Raw genomic sequence first — 27,630 nt, forward strand, 5'->3', positions numbered from 1 at the left:
CAAGTGTCACGTCTGGAGGAAACATGGTACCATCCCTATGGTGAAGCATGGTGGTGGCAACATCATGCTGTGGTGATGTTTTTCAGCGGTAGGGACTGGGAGATTAGTCAGGATAGAGGGAAAGATGAACAGTGCAAAGTACAGAGAACCTACTCAGGACCTCAGACTGGGGCGAAGGTTCACCTTCACCTTCCTTGTGCAGCGACAATCCCCATCCAATCTGACAGTGCTTGAGAGGATCTGCATAGAAAAATGGTAGAAACTCCCCAAATACAGGTGTGCCAAACTTGTAGCGTCATACCCAAGACATGAGACTGTAATCGCTGCCAAAGGTGCTTCAAAAAAGTACTGAGTAAAGGGTCTGAATACTTATGTAAATGTGATATGTTTCTTTTTTATAAATTTGCCAACATTTCCAAAAACCTGTTTTTACTTTGTCATTATGGGATATTGTGTGTAGATTGATGGGGAAACTATGTAATACATTTTAGAATAAGGCTGTAACGTAACAAAATGTGGAAAAAGTCAAGGGGTCTGAATACTTTCTGAATGCACTGTACGTCAAACGGTTTTGTTATATTTCAGTCTTATGTGATGTATATAAGTAAGGGATGTACGCCGACGTTCTGTGTACCTTGGAAATAATGGACGACGCGCCGAGTCTCTTTGAGGAGCTCATTTTTCCAAGGTAATGTACAGAACAGAAGCGTGTATCCAGCTTTTACCACCGTTGCCAAATAAAACAATATGAAAACACACATTTGCCCGTAGAAATACTTATTTTCGTTGATATTTAAATTTTCCGAAGAAATCTCATACTTTTTAATATTTTGCGTGCTAGAGATGCGACCCAGTCGTTCGTTTTTTATGTTCCCTTTCCATGCTAAGTGGCAACATTCTTATCGCTTACCTGCTTTCAGCTAGCTATCTTGCTACGGCTACATAGTCACTACCTCTGCAGCCAGAATAACAGCCAAATGTATTCCTTTGCATTTGTTTGAGCTATGTTATCACGCTTATACAACATTTGCCGAAGAAAACAATACTAAGCACACATTTACCGGTAGAAATAACATTTTTTCATTGATGTTTTCATTTATATAAGTGAATTCATACCTTCTAATATTTTGCTTGCTAGAGACGCGACCCAATCGTCCGTGCTTTATGTTCCATTGCCATGCTCGCTGTCAACATTCCTATCCCTTGCTTGCTAGCTTCCCAGCTAGCCAAGACTAACACAGTCACGACCTCCGCAGCCAGAAGAACAGCAAAGTAGTTGTTTCCTATTGACATTCATTTGGATACATCCATAACAATGAGCTAGTTGATAATGCTGGCATAGCTACAAAAGTTTGCCTTCTCGTCAGGACACGTCAACACTGGCTGTTAATTATGAAAAGATCGCATTGCATATCAAACACTAGGCTAGATGCTAGCTAAATAGTTTGTTGCTTGCAAACCTGCCAATGACAACCGAAAACAGCTGATCAAACTAGAAACACGTGGGAGGATTTGACAGCATTGTGCCACTTACGTCAAGACTGCAACAGTAGGGACCAGAGAAATTCATGTTCATCACTCACCACGTTAAGTCTTCAGAAGCTCAAAAAGCTATGTTTTTTAAATCGTTGGGCCTGCGTTTACAATGTATCCAATTTAAGTTTGTTTTGGTTTAGCATTCTGTAACTTTGTAGTAAGTACGATCTGCATGTGTAGGCGCATATTGCATCATGATTGCAAGGTGTCCCGTTATCTGGTCTTTATGTCCATTCTATACTGAACCAAAATATCAACGCAACATGCAACAATTTCAACGATTTTACTGAGTTACAGTTCATATAAGGAAATCAGTCAGAAATCAGTCAATTGCAATAAATTCATTAGGCCCTAATCTATGGATTTCCCATTAATGGGCAGGGACTCAGCCATGGGTGGGCCTGGGAGGAGATACCCAACATGGTTGGGCCTATCCAGGCCCAGCCAATCACAATTCGTTTTTCCTCACAAAAGGGCTTTATTACAGACAGAAATACTCCTCAGTTTCATAAGCTGTCCGGGTAGCTGGCCTCAGATGATCCTGCAGGTGAAGAAGCCGGAAGTGGAGGTCCTGGGCTGGCATGTTTACACGTGGTCTACTGTTGTGAGGCCAGTTGGACCTACTGCCAAGTTCACTAAAATGACATTGGAGGTGGCTTATGGTAGAGAAATGAACATTAAATTCTCTGGTAACCACTCTGTTGGACATTCCAGCAGTCAGCATGCCAATTGCACGCTCCCTCAAAACTTGAAACATCTGCCATTGTGTTGTGTGACAAAACTGCACATTTTAGAGTAGCCTTTTATTGTCCCCAGCACATGGTGCACCTGTGTAATGATCATGTTGTTTAATCAGCCTTTTGATATGCCACACCTGTCATGTGGATTGATTGTCTTGGAAAAGAAATGCTCACTAATATATTTGTGCACAAAATTTGATAGAAATAAGCTTTTTGTGCTGGAAAATGTCTGCAATCTTTTATTTCAGCTCATGAAACATGGGACCAACATTTTACATGTTGCATTTATATTTTTGTTCAGTATAGAATGCCTTTCTAGACAATCAGAAATTAGTATTTAACAATGCTGTGGTATAAAGTGTAATATGTATACTTGTGTATACTTTTATTTCAAAGTAGATTTGTTTAAGACTACCAAGGAACACTTTGTGTGACCCTGATTTAGCCCACTGCAGTAAAAGGTTTTAAGAGAGAAAGTCTACCAGTTGGACTGTATTGTAACCGGACTCATTTAGCTGGTCTGTGTCTGTGGGTTCGTTAGAGTGCATGAAATATCTCAATGTTGCTACTGAAAGAGTTTAAAGTAGGCTAACAATTGGGGAAAGGTTATGAGAGGGATGTTTCCTATTTTCCCCTCAATGGTCTGCAGTAATGAATTTCAGGGTCATCTAAAAGGCTAATCGACATCAGCAGGACTACAACTCAGTGGCTCAGACACAGGCTGTCCAGTGCCCTGGTGTCAGTGGCTTGGGGTCAAAGCCTAGGGGTCAGAGGTCAGTCTACAGAGAAACATTTCAGCTCTGACCATCAAACACTTGCAGATTTATGAATCACGGATATGAATGAATGCTCAATTATTTGAACAACCCAAGTAACTTATTATTAATCAATGATGTGCAATTACTTTTCATTCATACATCTCATTTGTATTTATTTGGATGCATTTTCTATAGATTAGTTTTTCTGAGGACATTTTTGATACATACAACTGACAATCACATTAAGCATCTCCAATCCAAAATTAAATCTAGAATCAGCTTCCTATTTCGCAACAAAGCATCCTTCACTCATGCTGCCAAACATACCCTCGTAAAACTGACTATCCTGCCGATCCTTGACTTCGGCGATGTAATTTACAAAATAGCCTCCAACACTCTACTCAGCAAATTGGATGCAGTCTATCACAGTGCCATCCGTTTTGTCACCAAAGCCCCATATACTACCCACCACTGCGACCTGTATGCTCTCGTTGGCTGGCCCTCGGTTCATATTCATCGCCAAACCCACTGGCTTCAGGTCATCTATAAGTCTTTGCTAGGTAAAGCCCCGTCTTATCTCAGCTCACTGGTCACCATAGCAGCACCCACACCTAGCACGCGCTCCAGCAAGTATATTTCACTGGTCACCCCGAAAGCCAATTCCTCATTTGGCCGCCTTTCCTTCCAGTTCTCTGCTGCCAATGACTGGAACGAATTGCAAAAATCACTGAAGCTGGAGACCCATATCTCTCTCACTAACTTTAAGCTCCAGCTATCAGAGCAGCTCACAGATCACTGCACCTGTACATAGCCCATCTGTAAATAGCCCATCCAACTACCTCATCCCCACACTGTCATTTATTTTTTTGCTCCTTTGCACCCCAGTATCTCTACTTGCACATTCATCTTCTGCACATCTATCACTCCAGTGTGTAATTGCTATATTGTAATTATTTTGCCACTATGGCCTATTTATTGGCGTACCTCCCTTATCTTGCCTCATTTGCACACACTGTATATAGACTTTTTCTCTATTGTGTTATTAACTGTATGTTTGTTTATTCCATGTGTAACTCTATGTTGTTGTTTGTGTCGCACTGCTTTGCTTTATCTTGGCCAGGTCGCAGTTGAAAATGAGAACTTGTTCTCAACTAGCCTACCTGGTTAAATAAAGGTGAAATTAAAAAAAAAAAAATATTTCTGCTATATCTCATTAAAATGTGTGATAATGACTGAGAAATTCAACACACACAAACACCAAGATACATCCTGCTCTGCTCTGGTAGACAGCTCCCGTTGTATGTCTCAGAAGTGACTATGGAGCTTTGCTTCCTCTTAGTTAAACAAACAGTGACTCTGTACCAATATGACATGGTTCACTGGGCTTATATCAGAGTTACCAGAGAGTCGTTGTTTCAACAGTAGAATACTTCAACTTTCTTTGTATGTAATGTTTACGGTCCGTTAGTCTGCACCTCGTATACTTTCTGGGTGTGTGTCTCCAGCTCCTACCTGACTAAAGCCAAAAGGTTAGCAGGATTATGCAACTTCTGCTGTGCACCTATGTTGTTATGTCTGTTTGGTGTGCTAGGTGTCTTTTAAAAATGATTCATCTGATTTTGAGCATATTGGCAACGCAATGCAGTATTATAAGTCTGTGAGAGAATAAGAAACCTCCTGTGAAACGTATTCCTCTACCCCCCCCCCCCCATTCACTCACAAAGACAAACACTCCAGTAATAGATCTCGCACCATGTCACAGTGAGAAAACAGCAGAAAGCAGCTTCTCCACTCGATGGCCAATCAGACCCACAGAGATCATTTAGAGCTGTTATCCTGCAGAGGGCAGAGTTTTACTACTTGTAAATTTGAATATGCTGCTCAGAGACGAGAACGCCCCCAGCCCTGAGAGGACTGTTGCTGCTGCAGATTCCTCTCCCAACAGACTGACTGGTACACAATTATTCACATTTGTGAATTGCTGTTTTTGTTGTTGGTGAAATGGAGATGGAAGGGTAACTGTTTCCTCTATAGAAGACATGCATGTTTGATGTCTCTAATGTCTTTCTGTTCACAGGGGGGGATTGTTTGGGAAAGAGGATGTTGGGTGAGAGAGAGAGATGACACACTGTGAACAGAGAGCGGCTAATTCAACGAAGCTCTCTGTGAGATGAACGAAGCGACAGGCTTGCAGCAGCCATTAAAATCTGCATAGAAATGTTATTCCATTACTTCCTCGTGCAAAGGGGCCCCGCTGTGAAACATGGAGTAGAGAAGACAGCGCCCGGTGAACCATGGCTCAATTCGAACCATTCTCCCAGTCTGATCCTCTTCAAGCACCTTCTTCTTGCAGGGCTCTCGTCGCGTGGCTTCTCACTGCAGTAATTGCCCGAGCAGAGCAGATGCCAGGAGATTTAATTAACTCAAATCGACATTCCAGTGTGTGCCACAGGGATTTTTTTTGCCAAGCAGACTGGTAGGGATCTTTAGAGCATAATATAGAGGCGATAGAGTATGTTCCTATTCTACTTCAGAGTGATGAGAAACTGGTCTCTTTCAAGTCGTATTTCCCTGATAGAGCCAGAGAATGGGGAGGACAAAAAAACAAAAGGTGGTATTGTCACATACTCTAGATAGGTCCAGAGAAATGTGTTGTTTTACAGGGAAACCATAGTAGTACAGTGTCCCTGGAGCAAATTAGGGTTGAGGGCCTTGCTCAAGGGCACATCGACAGATTTTTCACCTTGTCAGCTTTGGAATTCAAATCAGCGACCTTTCGATTACTGGCCCAACGCTCTAAATGCTAGGCTACCTGCCATCCTTAAATGGGAGGAGAGGCAGAGAGCAAAATAAGTGCAGTACCAGTCAGCAAAGACCCAGGATGTAACAGCTCTGTGTATGTGGAACTGTAGAAACAGGAAATAAGGAGGGAGTGTAGGCCTGTTGGAAGAGAGGAGGATGAATGGAGGGGTGAGCATTCTAGAGCAGTGTGTGTCAGGTGCTTGAGCTTTGTCAGCCATGGCTCACTACCCCTCATCACTGGTTCACTGCCAGCAAGTTTTCCTTTCATGCCATAGGCTACGAGTTTGTATTTACTATCACTGAATTACACCCAGCTCATCTGCAGCAATGTGACAAAGTTGTTTACTCTTTTCTCCTTGTAATAATTGACGATGTGGTTATAATGAATCAGAATGTTGTTGTCAACTGTTAAATGATTCATTGTGTTGTATGCAACGTGTGTTGGTGACATACCATGCATTCATATGTTGGCAGATGGGGAGAGGCATATTGTTGTTTATCAGCTAGCCTGATAAACAACAATATGGCAGAAATGCTCTCAGACAGATTAGTGAAATGGTGAGGATGATTTGTTCAGTTAACACAGCACGCTCTCTGGCTGCCTACAGTATTTCATATACTGTATAAATAAGTAATGCAGTCTTCTCATTAAGTACCATTTAAAGCTGTATAGCCCAAATGGGAGAAAGGATGGGAAATGTATGTTTTTGCCTGGAAATATTTGTTTTGTGTCTAAACTTTTGTTTTGTGACCCTAAATACTTCCAATATTATTATTAGGAGAGAGATCGTGGAGAGCTTCCAGTAGTGTGTTGTTGTTTGTACTGGGTCATCTGGTTTCAGAAGAAGTAATGTGGTTGAGACAAACAGGGTTTTTATGGACTCTCTATCCACTGACTCTATCTTCAAAGGGCCCAGGCATACCTCTCCACCAGTTCTCCTGCTTCCCACTGTTTCACGCCTCCTCTCCTGAATATCCCAAGCAGCCAAACTTCAAGTGTAAACTTGAATAACCTGGCACCTCATGGGGTATAACGAGAGGGGGCCAGACAAAATGTATCCCATCACACATCGGAAAGATTGTTTTCCATAATTTAGTGTTGGAGAACAGGAGTGAACAGGGGTCTGTTGCTTTCAGACATGCCTACCGTTTCTTCAGAGGCTCCCACGAAGGCTGAGCCGTGGATTTATTCTGCCCTGGCAGAGGTATTAAGTGTACACATCCCTGCATTCTCCAGCCTTGTTTTCTTTTAATAAACCTCTGCTGGGCCTCTCTGCTCTGCCTGCTGTCAGGCTCTCTTGAGACAGACTAGCTGTTTCTGGACCTGTGTTGGTGAGCTTGGCAGGGGAGGACAAAACATTCTAGTCATTGGCAGTCTGAAGGTGCCCCTTTCCCCCCTCTGGATGAGCTTCACCCTGTGGATAAGATGAGGGGGCAGAGCCAGGTTGCACAGAAACCACACCTGTGGTTGTTGGCACGATCATAACAATGTCTGACCTTCTTGTAAATTGTATTGTACATACACCTAAGTGTATAGATAGACCACTGAAACACTCTTCTTATTTTTTTTATTTTTTTATTTTTTTCCCGGGGGGTGGATCAGCTTAATATTGCAGAAAGAATGTTGTTTCCAATGTAATTGTCTGCATCATTTCCAAGCCCCCATATTTTTTTGGGTAAATATATATATCCATTCACGTATGCATACATATACACATATATACATACACATACCTACATAGACATACATACTTTTTTTAAAGAGTATACCTTTATTATTATTACCTGCAAACCCTACCACCGATCCCCCAATTGGAGTAAACTGATAAACATTTCTGTTTTTACCTTCAATTTATACATCTTATACACATTTACAAACACAGTCTACTTTATAATAGTTCTCTCTTGTTTGTTCTTAGTCCTTCCTCTATTTCTGTTGTCCATCCAGTTTGATTTCCACTTGTAACTGTGCTATTTCACAATAGCTCCGCACCTATACACATTTCACAGATCCCGTATGCCCTACATTGTTTATCTTGTTATTAGTCCCACCCTTCAGCTCCACTCAACCTTTCCCATCTATCTTCCAACATCATCCATTTCGGATTTTTATTTGCCATATATTTTTCAGCTGTGCTGTGATGCTTCACAAAAGATTTGAATCTTCCTATTCTCATAGCTTCCACGGATTGTAAATTAAAAATAAACATTTTTGCTAAAATAATTATTATATTATTGATTGATTGACTATGGCTTTTCAAATCCCCCAGTATTGCTATCTGTAGCGTTAGTTCTACGCAAATGTTGCAATTCTTCAACCATTCCTGGACCTGTGACCAAAAACGAGCTACATGCGGACAATACCAAAATAAATGGTCTAATGACTCTGCCTCCTCACAGCAGAATCTACAGAGCTGAGAAGATTGTATCCCCCATATATATAACATTCTATTAGTTGCAAGAATTTTGTACAATAATTTAAATTGAAAAATTCGAAGTTTTGAATCCGGCGTTGTTTTGCGTATCAATTCATAAACCATGTGCCATGGAATGGGTACATCGAAAATCTCTTCCCAACTATTTTGCAATTTATATGGCACAGCTGTAAGTTTTTTGGTCCTTAAATGAAATTGGTATATGTTTTTATTTATCACACTTTTCTTTAACCATTTATGTTCTTTAATATAAGGCCGACATACAAGTTCCTTACTTTTATCCCCTTCCACCTGCCTCTTTCATTTTTGTGGTAATGCTGCAATTAATTGGTTGTAATTTTGGGTAGAGCAGACATTTCCATATGTCTGTGTTAGCTGCATGTGTGACATTACTCCACCAGTCCTATTTATGATATCATTCACAAAAATTATACCTTTTTTAAACATTTCTTCGATAAATACAGTTTTTTTTATCAATTACTATATTTGAATTTAACCACAAGATTTGTTGTACTATTTGTTCCGTCCTTTCAGGTGGATTAAACTGAAATTGCAACCAACTTTCTAAGGCTTGTTTAAAAAATAAAGATATTTTGGAGATTATTTCCTTTTCAAGCAACCGAAAGTGAGCAGGTGTAATCTGAATAAAGGGAAAAAGGCCCTTCTTGAACATAGGATGAGACATTCGTACCAATCTACTAGAGAACCAGTTTGGATTTAAGTATAACTTTTGTATGACTGATGCCTTTAGTGAGAGGTCTAATGCTTTAATATTTAATAATTTCTGCCCTCCGAATTCATATTCGTTATATAAATAGGCCCTTTTAATTTTATCTGGCTTGCCGTTCCAAATAAAATTGAATATTTTTTGTTCATATAATTTAAAAAGCAGGTCACTAGGTGTAGGCAAAACCATAAGCAAATAGGTAAACTGTGATATGATTAAAGAGTTAATCAGGGTGATTTTCCCACAAATAGACAGGTATTTTCCTTTCCATGGTAGCAAGATCTTATCTATTTTTGCTAACTTTCTATAAAAATTTATTGGAGTGAGATCATTTCTTTCTTTTGGGATTTGTATACCGAGTATGTCCACATCACCGTCAGACCATTTAATTGGTAAACTACATGGCAATGTAAAATGTGTATTTTTTAGTGATCCAATACGTAATATGGTACATTTGGATTAAAACCAAATTATGATAGAGAGGATAGCAAATGTATCTAGATCCTCTAAGAGGCCGTGGAGAGATTCTAGTTGTGGTTTTAAAAGAAAACATGAATCATCAGCGTACAATGACACCTTAGTTTTTAGGCCCTGGATTTCTAATCCCTTAATATTAATGTTTGATCTAATTTTAACAGCTAACATTTCGATGGCAATAATAAATAGATATGCCGATAGTGGACAACCTTGTTTTACTCCTCTAGATAGTTTAAAACTTTCTGAGATGTAGCCATTATTTACTATTTTACACCTAGGGTTACTATACATAATTTTTACCCATTTTATAAGAGATTCCCCAAAATTGAAATATTCTAGGCATTTATATATAAACTCCAGTCGTACTTTATCAAAAGCCTTTTCAAAATCAGCTATGAAAACCAGGCCTGGTGTCCCCGATATTTCATAGTGTTCTATTGTTTCCAGTACTTGCCTTATATTATCTCCAATGTATCGTCCATGTAAAAAACCTGTCTGATTAGGATGAATAATATCTGACAAAACTTTTTTTATTCTATGCGCCAAGCATTTTGCTAGGATTTTTGCATCACAACACTGAAGTGTAAGAGGTCTCCAATTTTTTAAATGGACTGGATCTTTATATATACCACTTGGGTCCTGTTTCAGTAATAATGATATCACACCTTCTTGTTGCGTGTCTGATAATCTATCATTTATATAGGAGTGGTTAAAACAAGCTAATAGTGGTCCTTTGATTATATAAAAAAAATGTTTGTATACTTCCACTGGTATGCCATCCAGTCCTGGAGTTTTCCCATCCTTAAAGGCCCCAATTGCATCAAGTAGTTCCTCCTCTGTAATTAGGCCTTCACATGAGTCTTTCTGTACAGATGTTAATTTTACATTATTATTAGGGAAAAAATCCATACAATTAGTTTCAGTTAGTGGAGATGGAGGAGCCTGAAACGAAAATATATTCTTAAAGTACTTTACTTCCTCTTTCAAAATATCATTTGGTGAATCATGCGTGACTCCATCATTTGTAACAAGTTTTAATACGTTTTTTTTGGTAGCATTTCTATATTGAAGATTGAAAAATAATTTGGTGCATTTTTCCCCATATTCCATCCAGTTAGCTTTATTTTTGTAATATATTACACTGGATCTTTCTTGAATAAGTTCCTCCATTTCTTTTTGTTTTTCCTCTAACTTATTCTGTGCCTCTATGGTACCGTTTTTATTGTTATCTAACTGTACTGTTAGTCCTTCAATTTCCTTTGTTAATATGGACTCTTTTGATCGAAATTGCTTTTGTTTTATAGATGAGTACTGAATTGCATGGCCTCTAAAGGCACACTTAAAAGTGTCCCATACAATATGGGGATCTGCTGTACCTATGTTATGTCTAAAAAAGTCAGTTATAAATTATTCTGTCCTAGTTCTAAACAATTTATCATCTAGTAGGCTTTGATTAAATTTCCAATATCCTCGCCCACGTGGAAATTCTGTAAGAGTAATATATATGCCAATTATGTGATGGTCCGACCGCATTCTGTCCCCTATCAAACACTTTTTAACTTTTGGTGCCAGAGAGAATGATATAAGAAAGTAGTCAAGGCGACTAGCTTGATTAAGCCTCCGCCATGTATATCTCACTAGGTCAGGGTATTTAAGTCTCCATATATCCACTAATTCCAATATATCCATGACATTCCTGATTTCCTTAAGTGCCTGAGGGTGATAGTTTGTAGTGTGATTTCCTTTCCGGTCCATAGAGGTATTTAAGACCGTATTAAAATCTCCCACTATAATAATAGAGTCTAGTGTTGCTTGTAGAGTTGATACATTCTTATATATATTGTCAAAGAAGCTTGGATCATCATTATTCGGACCGTATAGGTTAATAAGCCATATATGTTTATTGTCCAATAACATATTTAAAATAATCCATCTACCTTGAGGATCTGTTTGGACAAGTTGCACATTTGGATCAAAGTTATTATTAATTAAAACCATCACCCCTTTTGAATTTCTTTGCCCATGGGAGAAATATATTTCGCCCCCCCAGTTCTTTTTCCACAAAACTTCATCTAAAACTGTTGAATGGGTTTCCTGTAAACAGTAGATATTATAATCCTTCTCTTTTAGCCAGGTAAATACTGATCGTCTTTTCTTATTATCTGCTAAGCCATTACAATTGTAACTGGCTATACTTATTTCACCACTTACCATAATGAGACACACCTTTCAATTATTTTTATCAAAATATATGTTTGTAAACGTCCTATTAAAAAGTAACATAATGATTGAGTGTCTATATAGTTGTACCATGACATTTGCATCTCCACTAAGCAAACCTCCAATTGGTCCCCACTATTCCACCCGCCAAAAGCCCCCATCTCGAGTTGGGTTGTCATCCCAATGCCCGGCAGACCACCCCCGACCCCCCGCATCGCACAGCCCCGGACCGACTGGGATCCATCCTTCGAAAAGTGCACACAGCACCATCCACCGAACCGAAGCAGATCCATTGCCAAATGCATTTCCATCGCCCTCACCTCGATTTTTATTACATATTGCTGTGAATCATCCTCTATAGTCCCTAACATCTTTTACTTCTTCCTTCGCAACAGTTGTGGGATACACACATACACCCACACACATTCAGCCCTTACTCCCACACAACCATAAGCTCACCCTCTCAACAATTGCACCATCCCAGAGCCCAACTCAAGATGGGTCATGATTTACAAATGTACTTGCAGTTGCAGCTGCATGAGAAGGCCTGCAAGACCGCGCAAAAAATGAGCATAAATGTAGAGATTTATTTACCATTGTCACATCCTAGATGATGGAGGTCAAATGTACACCTTCTTCCTGAAACACCCACAATACGGTCATCCATTTTGACCATGTTCCCAAGCCTCTCCATGCAGTCCGATTGGTTTCGTGCCACAATAATATACCCCCTCTCTGAATGTCCGAGTGTGACCCCCTCCCCATGGGTTACTGCAGCTAGTGTTGCCAGCACTGCCACTGCCTGGGTGGGGGCACCCCACCGGAATCCCCACCGGCTAGGTACAAGGTCATCAAGGTTCTCATTAGCAGCTTTGAGAATTTCCTTGTTTATTATGCTCTCCCTTTAGGGGGCTTTGGCTTTGCAGGACCAACCCTGCCAAGCAGGCTCAGAATCTTGAGGGGGCAGTGCTGCTCTTGGTCCCTGACCTCATTTTGGCTGCATACAGACCGCATACAGCATGCACATAAAACAGTTAGGGACTTCTCCTTAGTATCTGGGCTATTCATGTGGGTGTCTAGGGTATAGGGCCATGGACCGTACCATTAAAATAGGATAATAAATAATTAGATATAATTTATTTTAAAAATGTAGTTCCCCATGATGTAGTTCCCCCTCTTCTTATGGCCAGGTCACAGCCACAATTCACTTTGACACTACACTGTGTGAGACATGGTCGGGTTGGATTCTCTCCTCTTGATGTGATCGACCACGACGACTTCCGAGGGAAGTAACGAAGGAAGGAAGGACATTGAGACACTCTGTGATCCTCATCCAGTGTGTCAGGTGGTGGGACATGCCTCTGTGGAAAAGAACACCTGCAGTGCCAAGTCTTTGCCAAGTGCCAAGTCTTTCCCAAGTGTGTCCAGTACTGACTAATGTCCTACAAAGCGAACTGCTTAGATTTGTTACCTCATTCTAGAAGTGCTGCTGCTGTTCTGGACCACTGGGGAGGCTGCTGAATGCATTGGAGAGATGGAGACACATCATGCCGCTGATGGTTTTCCCCTAATGGTGGTGACCCATAAATAAAGCAGCAGACCAATGGACTGAATTGATTTCCAGAAGAATTGAGAAGTGGTGGAGATTGATGGCTCGGCCTGGCTTTGGCGCAGTGCAGTAAATCATTCCCTGTCTGATTTGTTTTTCACTCTCTTTCTACTGTTTTACTGTTGCTCCTTTTGACTGTGAACTCTCCTTTCCTTTTTTCTGTCTTCCATCCTATCCTCATTGTTTTTCTCGTTTTTCTTTCTCCACACTGAGTCTTGCTGTCTCTTGATCACCTGATCCTGACCACGTTCATCTTTTTTCTCCCTCTCTCTTTCTTCTGCCGCTTGCTGGAAATGGACCAGACCCTAATACCACAGCACTGAGTTTCTGGAATTTGCTCGACTCATTTTCTTTCCGGAGTGGCCAAAGTATGAGCGATAGGAGGAGATAACTTGAGGCAGAACTGGCTTACATTGGAAATAATAGCATAGCTGAATTTGATTAGATCTCACAGTGGTGGGAGCCTGACTCTAGTAGTCAGAATTAGATTTCAACCAGGGCACCAGACAGTGACAGGGCCTGAGGTGTTGGAGTCTGTGTTAGAGGCTGGTATGAATCAGTGCCCGGCAAAGTAGCAAATTAATGCAGGTGAGTACAATATGTCTTTGCCTGACCGTGTGTGACTGACTGACTCCCCAATGCATTGATCTGATCCCAAACCTGCTTGATCTGCTTGTCCAGGAGATCACTCGACTGAACTCCACTGTCCTTTAATCCAGCACTCTGACCCACTTATAGGTTTAATCCCACCCGGTATGTGTTGTGTTGCTCCAGGTCCACATACCGTGTGGCACAGATGTACTGTACGTTCAGCCTCCATGCTGTGTGTAGTGTGTGTTATTAGTAACTTATTCGCTGCTGCACGCGTGCAGGTGCACTGACCTCAGGGCAGACCAGGGCTCACGCAGAGTAGAGCAGAGCATAGCAGCAGTGTTTTTTCATTTCCGCTCATCCACAGCGACCGACTGCCTGGGTGCTCCGGCATTCCACACAGTCCATTGGAATTAAGGGAGAGGCTTGTGGAAAACCAGGGTATGCAGTGAAGAATGTCTCTGTTATCTCAGGGAGGGAGCAGGGGGGCCGGGTCCCCTTCACTCCGCTATGCAGGGCCATCTAGGGGGGGGTCCAGCCGGCCTGTCATCAAAGGTTTTGTCACCTCCACTCCTGATTGGCTTAGCCTGGCCAAAGAGGTGCCTGTGCCCCAATCAGAGCGCTTCAGAACTCTAATTTTGGAACTGCTGATTTTTAGATCAATACCAGCGCTCCCATCAGTGATGGTGATATCTGAATTATCACATGGCCTTCGTGGATATCAGACAAGGTTTACTCTACTCTGTCTGGCTACGTGATTGCGCACTGAGCCTGGGTGGTAGTGGTGGGAAGGGGGGAGTTGTGATGAAGAGGCTGGGGAAGGGGGAGGGGAGGGACTGAGCACAGTACACTGAGGTAAGGGAATGTCGCATGGTTTAAAGTTAAGCTTTGGGCATAGTCGTTTTCCATTGTTTGGATAGTTTGAGGTTGTTTTACTTTTTGATGTTCGCTGTTGTAAATATGTATAATTAAAATTGGAATGTGGATATGTTTAATTAATGTTTTCGGAAGGAAGAGTTATTTTTATTGCGAGACCATGACAACATTTGCATTGTGTTGTTTATCCACTGAAATATTCATTTGAGGAAAGAGTACACTAAGAACATTTCAATATTCAACATTCAGTTTTGTTCTCATTGTTTAAGTTATATTGCCCTGAAGCTTATACAAGCTGCTCTTGAGGAGTGTCTTTAAAATATGTTTTAACACATTGGGTTACACCGTGTTTTACATTGTAGTTACTGAGTAAATAAAACACATACTTACAGGAACGTATTGTAACGGTTTTGACATGAGGTTATTATTTATAGGGGTGCCAGATAGGTTGTGCCTACCAGAGAAAACATTGGTTTCTCCTTTTGGTTTGGGAGGGAATGAGTCCCATCTGGTCCGTCAAGTCTACACCAATACAAAGGACTTATGTAAAAGTCAGGATGGAAATACACTTTTCATAAACCCTTAAAACATTGGAAAGAACTTCAAAAACAACTGTATTCTTTTGCGTGGGTTGTATTGCCAACATAAATGATCACACACACATAACAATATAACAAATAATGAGCTCTGGTTCCTCCAGAAATGTCCTGTACCTCGGGCCTAAAAAGAGTCCAGCCCGGTAAGGAAGTTGAGGGAACTCAAGTGACCTTAGTCACGCAATGTTTGTCTGTTCATTCAAATGTAGCGTAAACCCAGTTATTAATCATACATTCAAAATAAATTATTTTACCACACAACTATAAAGCGTATCAAATACTAATACATCCTCACTTACAACTAACTACATAAATCATCACGGTATACATCACACCAAAACAAATTAAATACCGTATACAAAAAGGTTGTAGTCAGACAATCCAATCCGCCAACAGATCTCCAGCGGAGAAAGGCCACGAAGAACAACGGAGAGGTGTAGTCCACGGATGCAAAGAGTGGATCCGATCCTGGTTAAACTCGCTATTAGGCTACAAAAGCACAATTTTAAAGGCAACAAAACAAACGGAATAGAGAAGCTTCGGAACTGAGGGTTGAACACATTCTCATTCACGTCTCCATCACAACCCCACTTTTGCGCAGCTGATGCTGGCTATTTAATTGGGAATTAAAGGGGAAGCGCCCTATTGGAAGGAGAAACACTGAGACGGTTCAGAAAAATTCAGGGCCGTCACAGTATGACAGTGATATATTTGTACATTGCTCATCACTGCTGTATCACAACCGGCCGTAATTGGGAGTCCCATAGGGCGGTGCACAATTGGCCCAGCGTTTTCCGGATTTGGCCGGTGTAGGCCGTCATTGTAAATAAGAATTTGTTCTTATCTGACTTGCCTAGTTAAATAAAGGTTAAATGTTTAAAAAAATTGGCAAATATTTCAATTGAGCTACACACAATACCCCGTAATGACAAGCCTAAAACAGGTTTAGACATTTTTGCCCCAAAATTAAAAATAAATGAAATACCTTATGTAAATATGTATTCAAACCCTTTGCTATGGGACCCCTTTGCTATCGGGTGCATTGTCTTGGCTGTGTGTTTAGAGTTGTTGTCCTGTTGGAAGGTGAACTTTTCCCCAGTCTGAGGTCCTGAGCGCTCTGGAGCAGGTTTTCATCAAGGATCTCTCTGTACTTTTCTCCGTTCATCTTTCCCTCGATCCTGACTAGTCTCCCAGTCCCTGCCACTGAAAAACATCCCCACAGCATGATGCTGCTACCACCATGCTTCACCGTAGGGATGGTGCTAGGTTTCCTCCATACGTGACACTTGGCATTCAGGCCAAATAGTTCAATCTTGGTTTCATCAGACCAGAAAATGTTGTTTCTCATGGTCTGAGAGTCCTTTAGGTGCATTTCGGCAAACTCCATGTGCTGTCATTTGCCTTTTACTGAGGAGTGGCTTCCGTCTGGCCATTCTACCATAAAGGCCTGATTGGTGGAGTGCTGCAGAGATGTTTGTCCTCTGGAAGGTTCTCCCATCTCCACAGAGGAACTCTGGAGCTCTGTCAGAGTGTTCTTGGTCACCTCCCTGACCAAGGCCCTTCTCAGTTTGGCCGGGCGGCCAGCTCTAGGAAGAGTCTTGTGGTTCCAAACTTACTCAATTTAAGAATGATTGAGGCCGCTGTGTTCTTGGGTACCTTCAATGCTACAGAAATGTTTTGGTACTCTTTCCCAGATCTGTACCCCGACACATTCCTATCTCGGAGCTCTACGGACAATTCCTTCGACCTGCCCTGACATTCACTGTCAACTTTGCCCTGACATTCACTGTCTACCTTATATAGACAGGTGGGTGCCTTTCCAAATCCAATCAATTGAATTTACCACAGGTGGACACCAATCAAGTTGTATAAACTTTTCAAGGATGATCAATAGAAACAGGATGCACCTGAGCTCCATTTCGAGTCTTATAGCAAAGTATCACGTTTCAGGTAAGACCCAAATGCAGACAGTGTCGAAGTAACAAAAGTGTATTACTAGTACAGGGGCAGGCGAAACGACAGGTCGAGGGCAGGCAGAGGTCAGTAATCCAGATAGGGTGCAAAAGGTCCAGAACGGCAGGCAGTCTCAGGGTCAGAGCAGGCAGTGGTCAATAATCGAGTGTGGTGTGGCAAGGTACAGAACGGCAGGCAGGCTCAGGGTAGGCAGAATAGTCAAAACCGGGAAAAACTAGAAAACAGGAACTGGAACAGACAGGAGCAAGGGGGAAAACGCTGGTAGGTTTCACGAAACAAAACGAACTGGCAACAGACAAACAGAGAACACAGGTATAAATAGGTGAAACAGGTCAGGGTGTGACTGCAAAGAGCCTGAATGTAAATAAGGTATTTAAGTTTTACATTTTTAATACATTTGCAAAAATGTCTAGAAACCTGTTTTTGCTTTGTCACTATGGGGTATTATTTTATTTATTTATCAGGTGGTGCTGCAGCACCCTCAGCACCCCTACTTCCTGTGGCTATGGAAATATGACACATACAGAGCAGCACTAGCAATATGGAATATCGACACCTGCATATAATATAACACACAACCTGAGGAGTCTTCAGATTTCAGATTGGGGAGAAAAATGCTTGAGATGAAAGTGAGCACTGCATTCCATCATGTGTGAGAACAAATGCTGTAGAAAAGCCATAAGCCGCACATCTCTATGTAACAACATACAGTAGCCTCTACAGTGGTTATGTTGCATCTGCTGGTGTAAACAGGTTCACTTAGCTGAGGGACAAACTATACTGTATTTTTTTTGTGTGCTCTGCATTTCTCTCACAATCAATACAGCCTAAGATTATCCCTCACTCTATAGCATCTCCTTATTAAGAGAAGGATTTGTACATTTACTTGACATTGTTGGTGAACGATTAAACCAAACACAGGCTACGGGAAACATGAGTGCCAGCCCCAACCACAGCCCCATTTCCAGCCCCTTCACCAGCCCCTGCTCCAGCTCCAGCGTCAGCCCCTCTCTAGCCCCAACTCCATCCCCTGCCCCTTCTCCAGCCCCTGCTCCAGCCCCTGCTCCAGCTCCAATTCCAGCCCCTTCTCCAGCCCCTTCTCCGGTCCCTGCTCCAGCTCCAATTCCAGCCCCTTCTCCAGCCCCTTCTCCGGTCCCTGCTCCAGCCTCAACCCCAGCCCCAGATCTAGCCCCACAACTGGCCAAAACCCCAGCAAGCAGAAAGAGGAAAACAACTCAATCAGTCTCTCCTCCCAGTGCGCAGACAGCCTCTGACAAGAGAATCTTCCATGGGCCCATCACTTACTGTAATTACCCAGCATGCAGCAGCACGCCCATACTGAGAAATCATGTGTGCCAGGAGATCCATTTAAAAAGATAAATAAATAAATATGAAAACAGATTAAAAATGGGATAGATCCACACGTAAAGTGACAAATCACGGAAGCAGGGTACAGAAGCAATCAACAAAGCAGTTCAGCCAAGCCTGAATTACAACAATAACGACACACATAGTTTAATTTAAAAAAAAATATAGAACTGGATTATAGCTCCCTTCCAAATGTCATGAATTATATATATTCACGTCATAATCACCAGTCAACTCCATTACACTCAAAGTTACTTAAACTTCAACCAGTGAATGCTAGTTATGCTATCTATTCTACCAGTTTGCCTCAATGAGTGTCGGCAGGCTAATAGCGGACCCTGCACAGGACAATGTATATCTTTTTAAGTGGTATTGTCACGCCTGCTCCAGCTCTCCCTCTCTAGTGCTCGACGGCGCCAGACTGCCTTCATTACGCACACCTGTCACCATCTTTATGCGCACCTGCGCTTCATTGGACCCGCCTAGATTTAATCACTATGTTGATTGCCCCTCCTATATCTGTCTTTTAGATCCCCGTGTCAACATTAATGTCGTTGTGTGTTCCTGTTCAGACGCTGTCCTGTCCTGTTCCATGTCCATGGTTAATTACACTACCGTTCAAAAGTTTGGGGTCACTTAGAAATGTCCTAGTTTTTGAAAGAAAATAAAAAAAAATTGTCCATTGAAATAACATCAAATTGATCAGAAATACAGTGTAGACATTGTTAATGTTGTAAATGACTATTGTAGTTGGAAACGGCTGATTTCTAATGAAATGTCTACATAGGCATACAGAGGCCCATTATCAACAACCATCACTCCTGTGTTCCAATGGCAAGTTGTGTTAGCTAATCCAAGTTTATCATTTTAAAAGGCTAATTGATCATTAGAAAACCCTTTTGCAATTATGTTAGCACAGCTGAAAACTGTTGTCCTGATTAAAGAAGCAATAAAACTGGCCTTCTTTAGACTACAGTGGCTTGCGAAAGTATTCACCCCCTTAGCGTTTTTCCTATTACAACCTGAAACCTATTACAACCTGAACCTATGCCTTACAACCTGAAATTAAAGTAGATTTTTTGGGGGGGGTTGTATCATTTGATTTACACAACATGTCTACCACTTTGAAGATGCAAAATATTTTTATTGTGAAACAAACAAGAAATAAGACAAACTGATAACTTGAGCGTGCATAACTATTCAACCCCCCCAAAGTCAATACTTTGTAGAGCCAACTTTTGCAGCAATCACAGCAGCAAGTCTCTTGGGGTATGTCTCTATAAGCTTGGCACATCTAGCCACTGTGATTTTTGCCCATTCTTCAAGGCAAAACTGCTCCAGCTCCTTCAAGTTGGATGGGTTCCGCTGGTGTACACCACTAAGCATGGTGCACCATCAAGCAAGCGGCACCATGGAGCCAAGGAGCTCTCCAAACAGGTCAGGGACAAAGTGGTGGGGAAGTACAGATTAGGGTTGGGTTATAAAAAAAGAACATCCCACGGAGCACCATCAAAATCCATTATTAAAAAATGGAAAGAATATGGCACCACAACAAACCTGCCAAGAGAGGGCTGCCTACCAACATGTTCAGTGCACTCTTCCATCACACTCTTCCATCACATGAGATGCTATTGAGCCCAGACTACTACACTGTCTGAGCCAAGGTCTTCATGCTTTCTGGTAAGTTTTGATTACAATACTGGGTGGGGTGAATACATTTTATATGACATACATTATTTTTTGTTAACTAGTAAATAGTAGCCTACAGCAAAGTGTGTTTAAATAATTTCTAACTTGTTAACAATTTCTGCTAGTTAGTTTTTGCTACCATGTGGGTTTTAGCTTGCTAACTGAGGAGTTTTATTTCACCTGTTTCCATTAGAGGTTGACCGATTATGATTTTTCAACGCCGATACTGATACCAATTATTGGAGGACCAAAAAAAGCCGATGCTGATAAAACATTTTTTATTTGTAATAATGACAATTACAACAATACTGAATGAACATTGGAGGACCAAAAAAAGCCAACACCGATTAAATCGGCAGGTTTTTTTAATGTATTTATTTATTTGTAATAATGACAATTACAACAATGCTGAATGAACACTTATTTTAACTTAATATAATACATCAATAAAATCAATTTAGCCTCAAATAAATAATGAAACATGTTCAATTTGGTTTAAATAATGCAAAAACAAAGTGTTGGAAAAGAAAGTAAAAGTGCAATATGTGCCATGTAAAAAAGCTAACGTTTAAGTTCCTTGCTCAGAACATGAGAACATATGAAAGCTGGTGGTTCCTTTTAACATGAGTCTTCAATATTCCCAGGTAAGAAGTTTTAGGTTGTAGTTATTATAGGAATTATAGGACTATTTATCTCTATACCATTTGTATTTCATATACCTTTGACTATTGGATGTTCTTATAGGCACTTTAGTATTGCCAGTGTAACAATATATCTTATATAGCTTCCGTCCCTCTCCTCGCTCCTACCTGGGCTCGAACCGGGAACAAATCGACAACAGCCACCCTCGAAGCATCGTTACCCATCGCTCCACAAAATCACCTGGTTCCCAATCAGAGATAACGACTAACACCTGCCTCTGATTGAGAACCATATCAGGCCAAACACAGAAACAGACAAACTAGACATACAACATAGAATGCCCACTCAGATCACACCCTAACCAAACAAAACATAGAAACATACAAAGAAAACTATGGTCAGGGCGTGACACGTTCTGTATTTTATCTAACGGGTGGCATCCATAAGTCTAAATATTCCTGTTACATTACACAACCTTCAATGTTATGTCATAATTACGTAAAAATCTGGCAAACTAGTTCGCAACGAGCCAGGAGGCCAAAAACTGTTGCATATACCCTGACTCTGCATGCAATGAACGCAAGAGAAGTGACACAATTTCACCTGGTTAATATTGCCTGCTAACCTGGATTTCTTTCAGCTAAATATGCAGGTTTAAAAATATATACTTCTGTGTATTGATTTAAAGAAAGGCCATAAACCATGTTTATGGTTAGGTACAGTCGCTTTTTAAAAATCATCCCCCGTTTGGCGAAGTTGGCTGTCTTTGTTAGGAAGAAATAGTCTTCACACAGTTCGCAACGAGCCAGGCGGCCCAAATTGCTGCATGTACCCTGACTCTGTTGCAAGAGAAGTGACACATTTTACCTAGTTAAAAGAAATTCATGTTAGCAGGCAATATTAACTAAATATGCAGGTTTAAAAATATATACTTGTGTATTGATTTTAAGAAAGGCATTGATGTTTATGGTTAGGTACACGTTGGAGCAACGACAGTCCTTTTTCGCGAATGCGCACCGCATCGATTATATGCAACGCAGGACACGCTAGATTAACTAGTAATATCATCAACCATGTGTAGTTAACTAGTGATTATGATTGATTGATTGATTGTTTTTTATAAGATAAGTTTAATGCTAGCTAGCAACTTACCTTGGCTTCTTACTGCATTCGCGTAACAGGCAGGCTCCTCGTGGAGTGCAATGTAAAGCAGGTGGTTAGATCGTTGGACTAGTTAACCGTAAGGTTGCAAGATTGAATCCCCGAGCTGACAAGGTAAAAATCTGTCGTTCTGCCCCTGAACAAGGCAGTTAACCTACCGTTCCTAGGCCTTCATTGAAAATAAGAATGTGTTCTTAACTGACTTGCCTAGTTAAATAAAAAAAATTAAATCGTCCAAATCGGTGTCCAAAAATACAGATTTCCGATTGTTATGAAAACTTGAAATCGGCCCTAATTAATCGGCCATTCCGATTAATCGGTCACCCTCTAGTTTCCATACATGTTCATCTTACAAAGAAGGTATTTGCACTGGTGACAGACAAGGCTACGAACATGAAGGCTGCTTGGTCTAAAGTGGAGGAGTCCTACACTCACATCACACCCATTGGCTGTGCTGCTCATGCATTGAATCTGTTCCTCAAGGACATCATGGCAGTGGAAACAATTGATACACTCTACAAGAGAGCCAAGGAAATGGTTAGATATGTGAAGGGTTATCATGTTATAGCAGCAATCTACCTCACCAATCTGCCCAGCGACACCCGTTGGGGTGGTGTTGTCATCATGTTTGAAAGTCTCCTGGAGGGGAAGGAGTCTCTCCAAGAAATGGCCATATCACAATCTGCCGATATGAACAGCCCCATCAAGAGGATCCTCCTGGATGATGTATTTTGGGAGAGAGTGGTAAGCAGCCTGACACTCCTGAAACCTATAGCAGTAGTCATTGCATGGATTGAGGGACACAATGCCATCCTGTCTGATGTTCAGACTCTGCTCCAAGCAGATGAAACTGCAGTTCTGAAATACATCAAAAAGCGTGAAGACTTCTGCCTGAAGCCCATACACGCCACAGTGTACGTGTTGGACCCCAAGTATGCTGGCAAGAGCATCCTGTCAGGTGCAGAGATCAACAAGGCCTATTGTGTCATCACTACCGTGTCTCGCCACCTTGGCCTGGATGTGTGCAAGGTTCTTGGCAGTCTGGCGAAGTACACTTCCAAGCAAGGGCTTTGGGATGGAGATGCAATATGGCAGTCGTGCCAACATATCTCATCAACCACCTGGTGGAAGGGACTTTGTGGATCTGAGGCTCTTTCCCATTTTGTCTCCATCATCCTCCAACTCCCACCAAGATCAGCCACCTCAGAGCGCAACTGGTCCTTGTTTGGGAACACACACCAAAGCACGCAACAGGATGACCAGTGCAAGGGTTGAAAAATTGGTGGCCATCTGGGCAAATTTGAGGCTTTTTGAGCCTGACAATGAGCCATCCTCAACAAGGTTGGAAAATGACAGTGAAGATGAGGCCTCAAAGTCCGATGTTCAAGGAGGTGGACATTGAGGAGGTCCAGGGAGAAGACATGGAAACCTGAGAGGAAGACAACCAAAGCTTTAGTTTCTGGACTATCATTTTACAGATGTTTGTTGAAAACGTTTTTGGGAGATGCGATGGATCATTGGTGTTAATTCAATATTCCCTTTTGTTGTTCAGTGAAATCATCCCATGTGAACTCATTTAATTAAAGTTCAATTCGTAACTACATTTTTTTTTTTTTTCCTATTCAGTCATTTGCAATTATGTCTACTTATGAGGTAAAAAGTTTCTGTTTCTGTCTCCATATGATATGATAAATATATCCAATGCAAAAAACATTTCCATTTAAATGGTATTAATATTAATTTGCATATATTTCTGTTAATTCCCATATATTCCGCTAATTCCCATATATTCCCGTTAATTCCCACGGAAAGTTTCCACCTCTGAATATTCCCCAAAATAGGCAACCCTAATCAAAATTACATAATTTCTTTCAGATCTTATACACTCCTTTGAGCATTTGGCAAAAACAATTAGAAATCACCATACACTTGCAGACATGTTAATAATGACCTCAACATTATCCTGCAATAATAAAAAGGCATAGATCAGCTGCCTGTCCTCCCCAATGACCGTATGGTCCTTTTTCATGTGTGATGGAAAACCTGAGGTATGATTAGACCTTCTCTGTGGCGTTGCCTCATACCTCATATCTCAGGCCTCGGAGGTAGTAAAGGCAGTGGGGTGGAGTTAGTGGGTTTATTAGGAGCTGCAGAGTTGATCTCATTCTCTCCCTCCCTCTCTCTGTCTGTCACTCATTCTCTCCCTCCCTCTCTCTATCTGTCACTCATTCTCTCTCTCCCTTGCCCTCTTGCCCCCCCCCCCCCCCCCCTTCTCAGTTCTCTGAGGGCTTTTCCTCCAGGGCTAGCTGTGACTCAATCAGACTGCCTTTAAAAATGTCATTGTCAAGCTGAACTCCAGTGTGCAATCCAGTATGACCTACCCTCTAGACTCCTGTACTTGCACATTTTTAGACAGTGAGTAACTGGATGACAGCTGAAATGTTTGCATGCCAGTCGTATGCCTTTGAATAATCTCCCCAATAAAGTGTTCTTGGAAATTACAATCTGTTTGGTACACAATGTATGTACTGTTTTTTTTAAACTGGCAAAGGGCACAACCCCTTTGTTTAAAGGAGTTGTCTTTAGAAAAACAACAGGGATCCCTCAACATTTACTTTCTTTGATTTCACTGAAAGGATTTTCTCAGTTCAGGAAACTTCAAATTGACAAAATGAAGTATCCTTTCATGTAGTGGCTGCCTCTCTCTCTCTCTCTCTCTGTGTTGTCTTCTCTCTGTACACAGAACTCAGATCTGTTTGTGTTCTGTCCCAGCGGTGTCATTTCCATGTGTTGTTTAGATGTCACATGGTCCAGCCTGTAGCACTGTTTGACACAACGAGGCCCCAGTTGATAGGTGCAGGCATACTGATGCCGATCCCATCTCCATGCAAATTCTGTTTGCTCTAAATGGGAGTGGGAGAAATCCGTCTGAATTGTGTCAGAGATGTGACAAAGGCACCAGAGAGACAAGAAGCTATTTTTGTTTTTAATTTGAAGTACTATTGTGTTTTTGAATTATACTTCATGCACAGTGTTGAGCATACATGATTGGCTCCTGTGTTTTTTTTTCAATGGGTGATTGAGTTGCATACTTTCAGAGTCTCATCATGTCTACTTGTGGGAGAGCCGTATGTGCATATTTGTGTATCTGCACATGTGACGTGAAAACACAGGAACTGTCTATATGCTCTGGCATAGGATACTGCATAGCCCCGATCAGACCAGCTCTGACGGCCAGGCCACAGCCCCCTATCCCCCTAGACCCCACCCAGAGGTCTGTGGCTTAGAGCTGCTTTCAGGGAAGATCCTTTTCTGCTGAGTTCATCAGGCTCGTCCCTTTGAGCATGGAGCCGATGGACAGCCTTGTGGCCCTTTCTCTCTTTTCATGCGACAAATGTGCTAAAACAGCAGTCTGTAATCACTTGGCATTAGGAGCCGTTGTGTGAGGCATTAGCGGTTAGAATTGACCGGTGGGACGCTATAAAAATGAGTCTGACACTGAACACCAAAGCTGATGAGGCTTGATCCTGGCAGTGGAAGGGAGGGGGATTAAACAGAGCGCACTGGGGCTTTAGCAGGGTCCCATCCCATGATGCCTCTGGTCTGCTGCTGTGTCCCTGCTCTCTGACTATCTGACTGTCATGCCAGGACCAGGCAGGCCCATGCCATCCTGACTAGCTCTCTTTTACCTCCCTCTAGTCTCCACAAAGGCTCTTGCCTTATTTTAACAAAGAGCCGTGGCTACATATTTATGGGAGGGACATCTTATGTAATAAGCGAAGGTTGACAATATTACACCCGAATGATGGAGGAGTGTATAGCCTATACTGAACTGTGATAAGAGGATGAGATTTTGTCCCTATAGACCCCATCTCTGGCGATGTAGAAGGCAAATTAACTGTGTTTGAGAGATAATTACCTGTTATCTCTATTTGAACTCCTCTGCACATGCTTAGTGGCCCAGACTGGCAGTGTAGAGGGGGGGGGGGGGGGGCAGAGGGAGAGTGAGTGCTCCTCTCCATGTTCACACAAGGGACTCAGTACGGTGGGTCGATGTCAATGAGGGCTGCATTCCAACCATGCGCACTGTAGATTTGATTTGGGTCCCTGCGCTGAGTGTTTTCAGTCAATCGCTGACGGGGTAGGTCTGCACATCAGAACTGGGGTTTAATCATGGCTCTCCTCTGACATTATCAGAGTGTTATCAGCAGAGTTTACTGTGAATCACATTATCCCCCCTCATCCCTTAACCACTAAATCACATGTACTGCCCATCACCTCACAGCCACTTTCAATTGGGAACCTAACTCAATGTAGTTTACTAAACTTCTCTTCCCTCTGCTAGGCATTCAGAACATTTCCACTGTGCCCCATTTGTGTTTTATCGTTTATCCTCGTGGAGTGTGAATGATCAGTATTTTTCTCTCCTGTCTAAAGCGCTCCTCTTCTTCCCTGTGTGAGTTCTGACCAGTAGCCTCATGGTGTTGGAATGCCCCAGTGACAAGTAGTACCACGAGAACAAAAACTATACAGTATGACAGAGCAGAGGGCTACTTAACAGCTTCTACCCATAAGCCATCAGACACACAGCTGCTACTTGCTGTTTATTATCTGTTCATAGTCCCTTTACCCCTACCTACAGTTGAAGTCGGAAGTTTACATACACCTTAGCCAAGTACATTTAAACTCAGTTTTTCACAAATCCTGACGTTTAATTCAAGTAAAAATGTCCTGTCTTAGGTCAGTTAGGATCACCACTTTATTTTAAGAATGTGAAATGTCAGAATAATAGCAGAGAGAATGATTTATTACAGCTTTTCTTTCTTTCATCACATTCCCAGTGGGTCAGAAGTTTACATACACTCAATTAGTATTTGGTAGCATTGCCTTTAAATTGTTTAACTTGGGTCAAACGTTTCGGGTAGCCTTCCACAAGCTTTCCACAATAAGTTGGGTGCATTTTGGCCCATTCCTCCTGACAGAGCTGGTGTACCTGAGTCAGGTTTGTAGGCCTCCTTGCTCGCACACACTTTTTCAGTTCTGCCCACAAATGTTCTATTGGATTGATGTCAGGGCTTTGTGATGGCCACTCCAATACCTTGACTTTGTTGTCCATAAGCCATTTTGCCACAACTTTGGAAGTATGCTTGGGGTCATTGTCCATTTGGAAGACCCACTTGCAAGCGTTCCCCTTTTCCCTCCAAACATAACGATGGACATTATGGCCAAACAGTTCTATTTTTGTTTCATCAGACCAGAGGACATTTCTCCAAAAAGTACCATCTCTGTCCCCATGTGCAGTTGCAAACTGTAATCTGGCTTTTCTATGGCTGTTTTGGAGCAGTGGCTTCTTCCTTGCTGAGCGGCCTTTCAGGTTATGTCGATATAGGACTCATTTTACTGTGGATATCGATACTTTTGCTCCTGTT

At 41.7% G+C, this 27,630-nt stretch overlaps 1 protein-coding gene across 15 annotated transcripts in view; it reads left to right on the forward strand.

The window, feature by feature from the left end:
- The window catches only part of LOC139563216 (tight junction protein ZO-1-like), a 153,652-nt gene that overhangs the window by 35,644 nt on the left and 90,378 nt on the right, over positions 1-27,630 (forward strand). The window lies entirely within an intron of this gene.

This window comes from Salvelinus alpinus, chromosome 33 (assembly GCF_045679555.1).
Source record: "Salvelinus alpinus chromosome 33, SLU_Salpinus.1, whole genome shotgun sequence".
Classification (NCBI taxonomy): domain Eukaryota; kingdom Metazoa; phylum Chordata; class Actinopteri; order Salmoniformes; family Salmonidae; genus Salvelinus; species Salvelinus alpinus.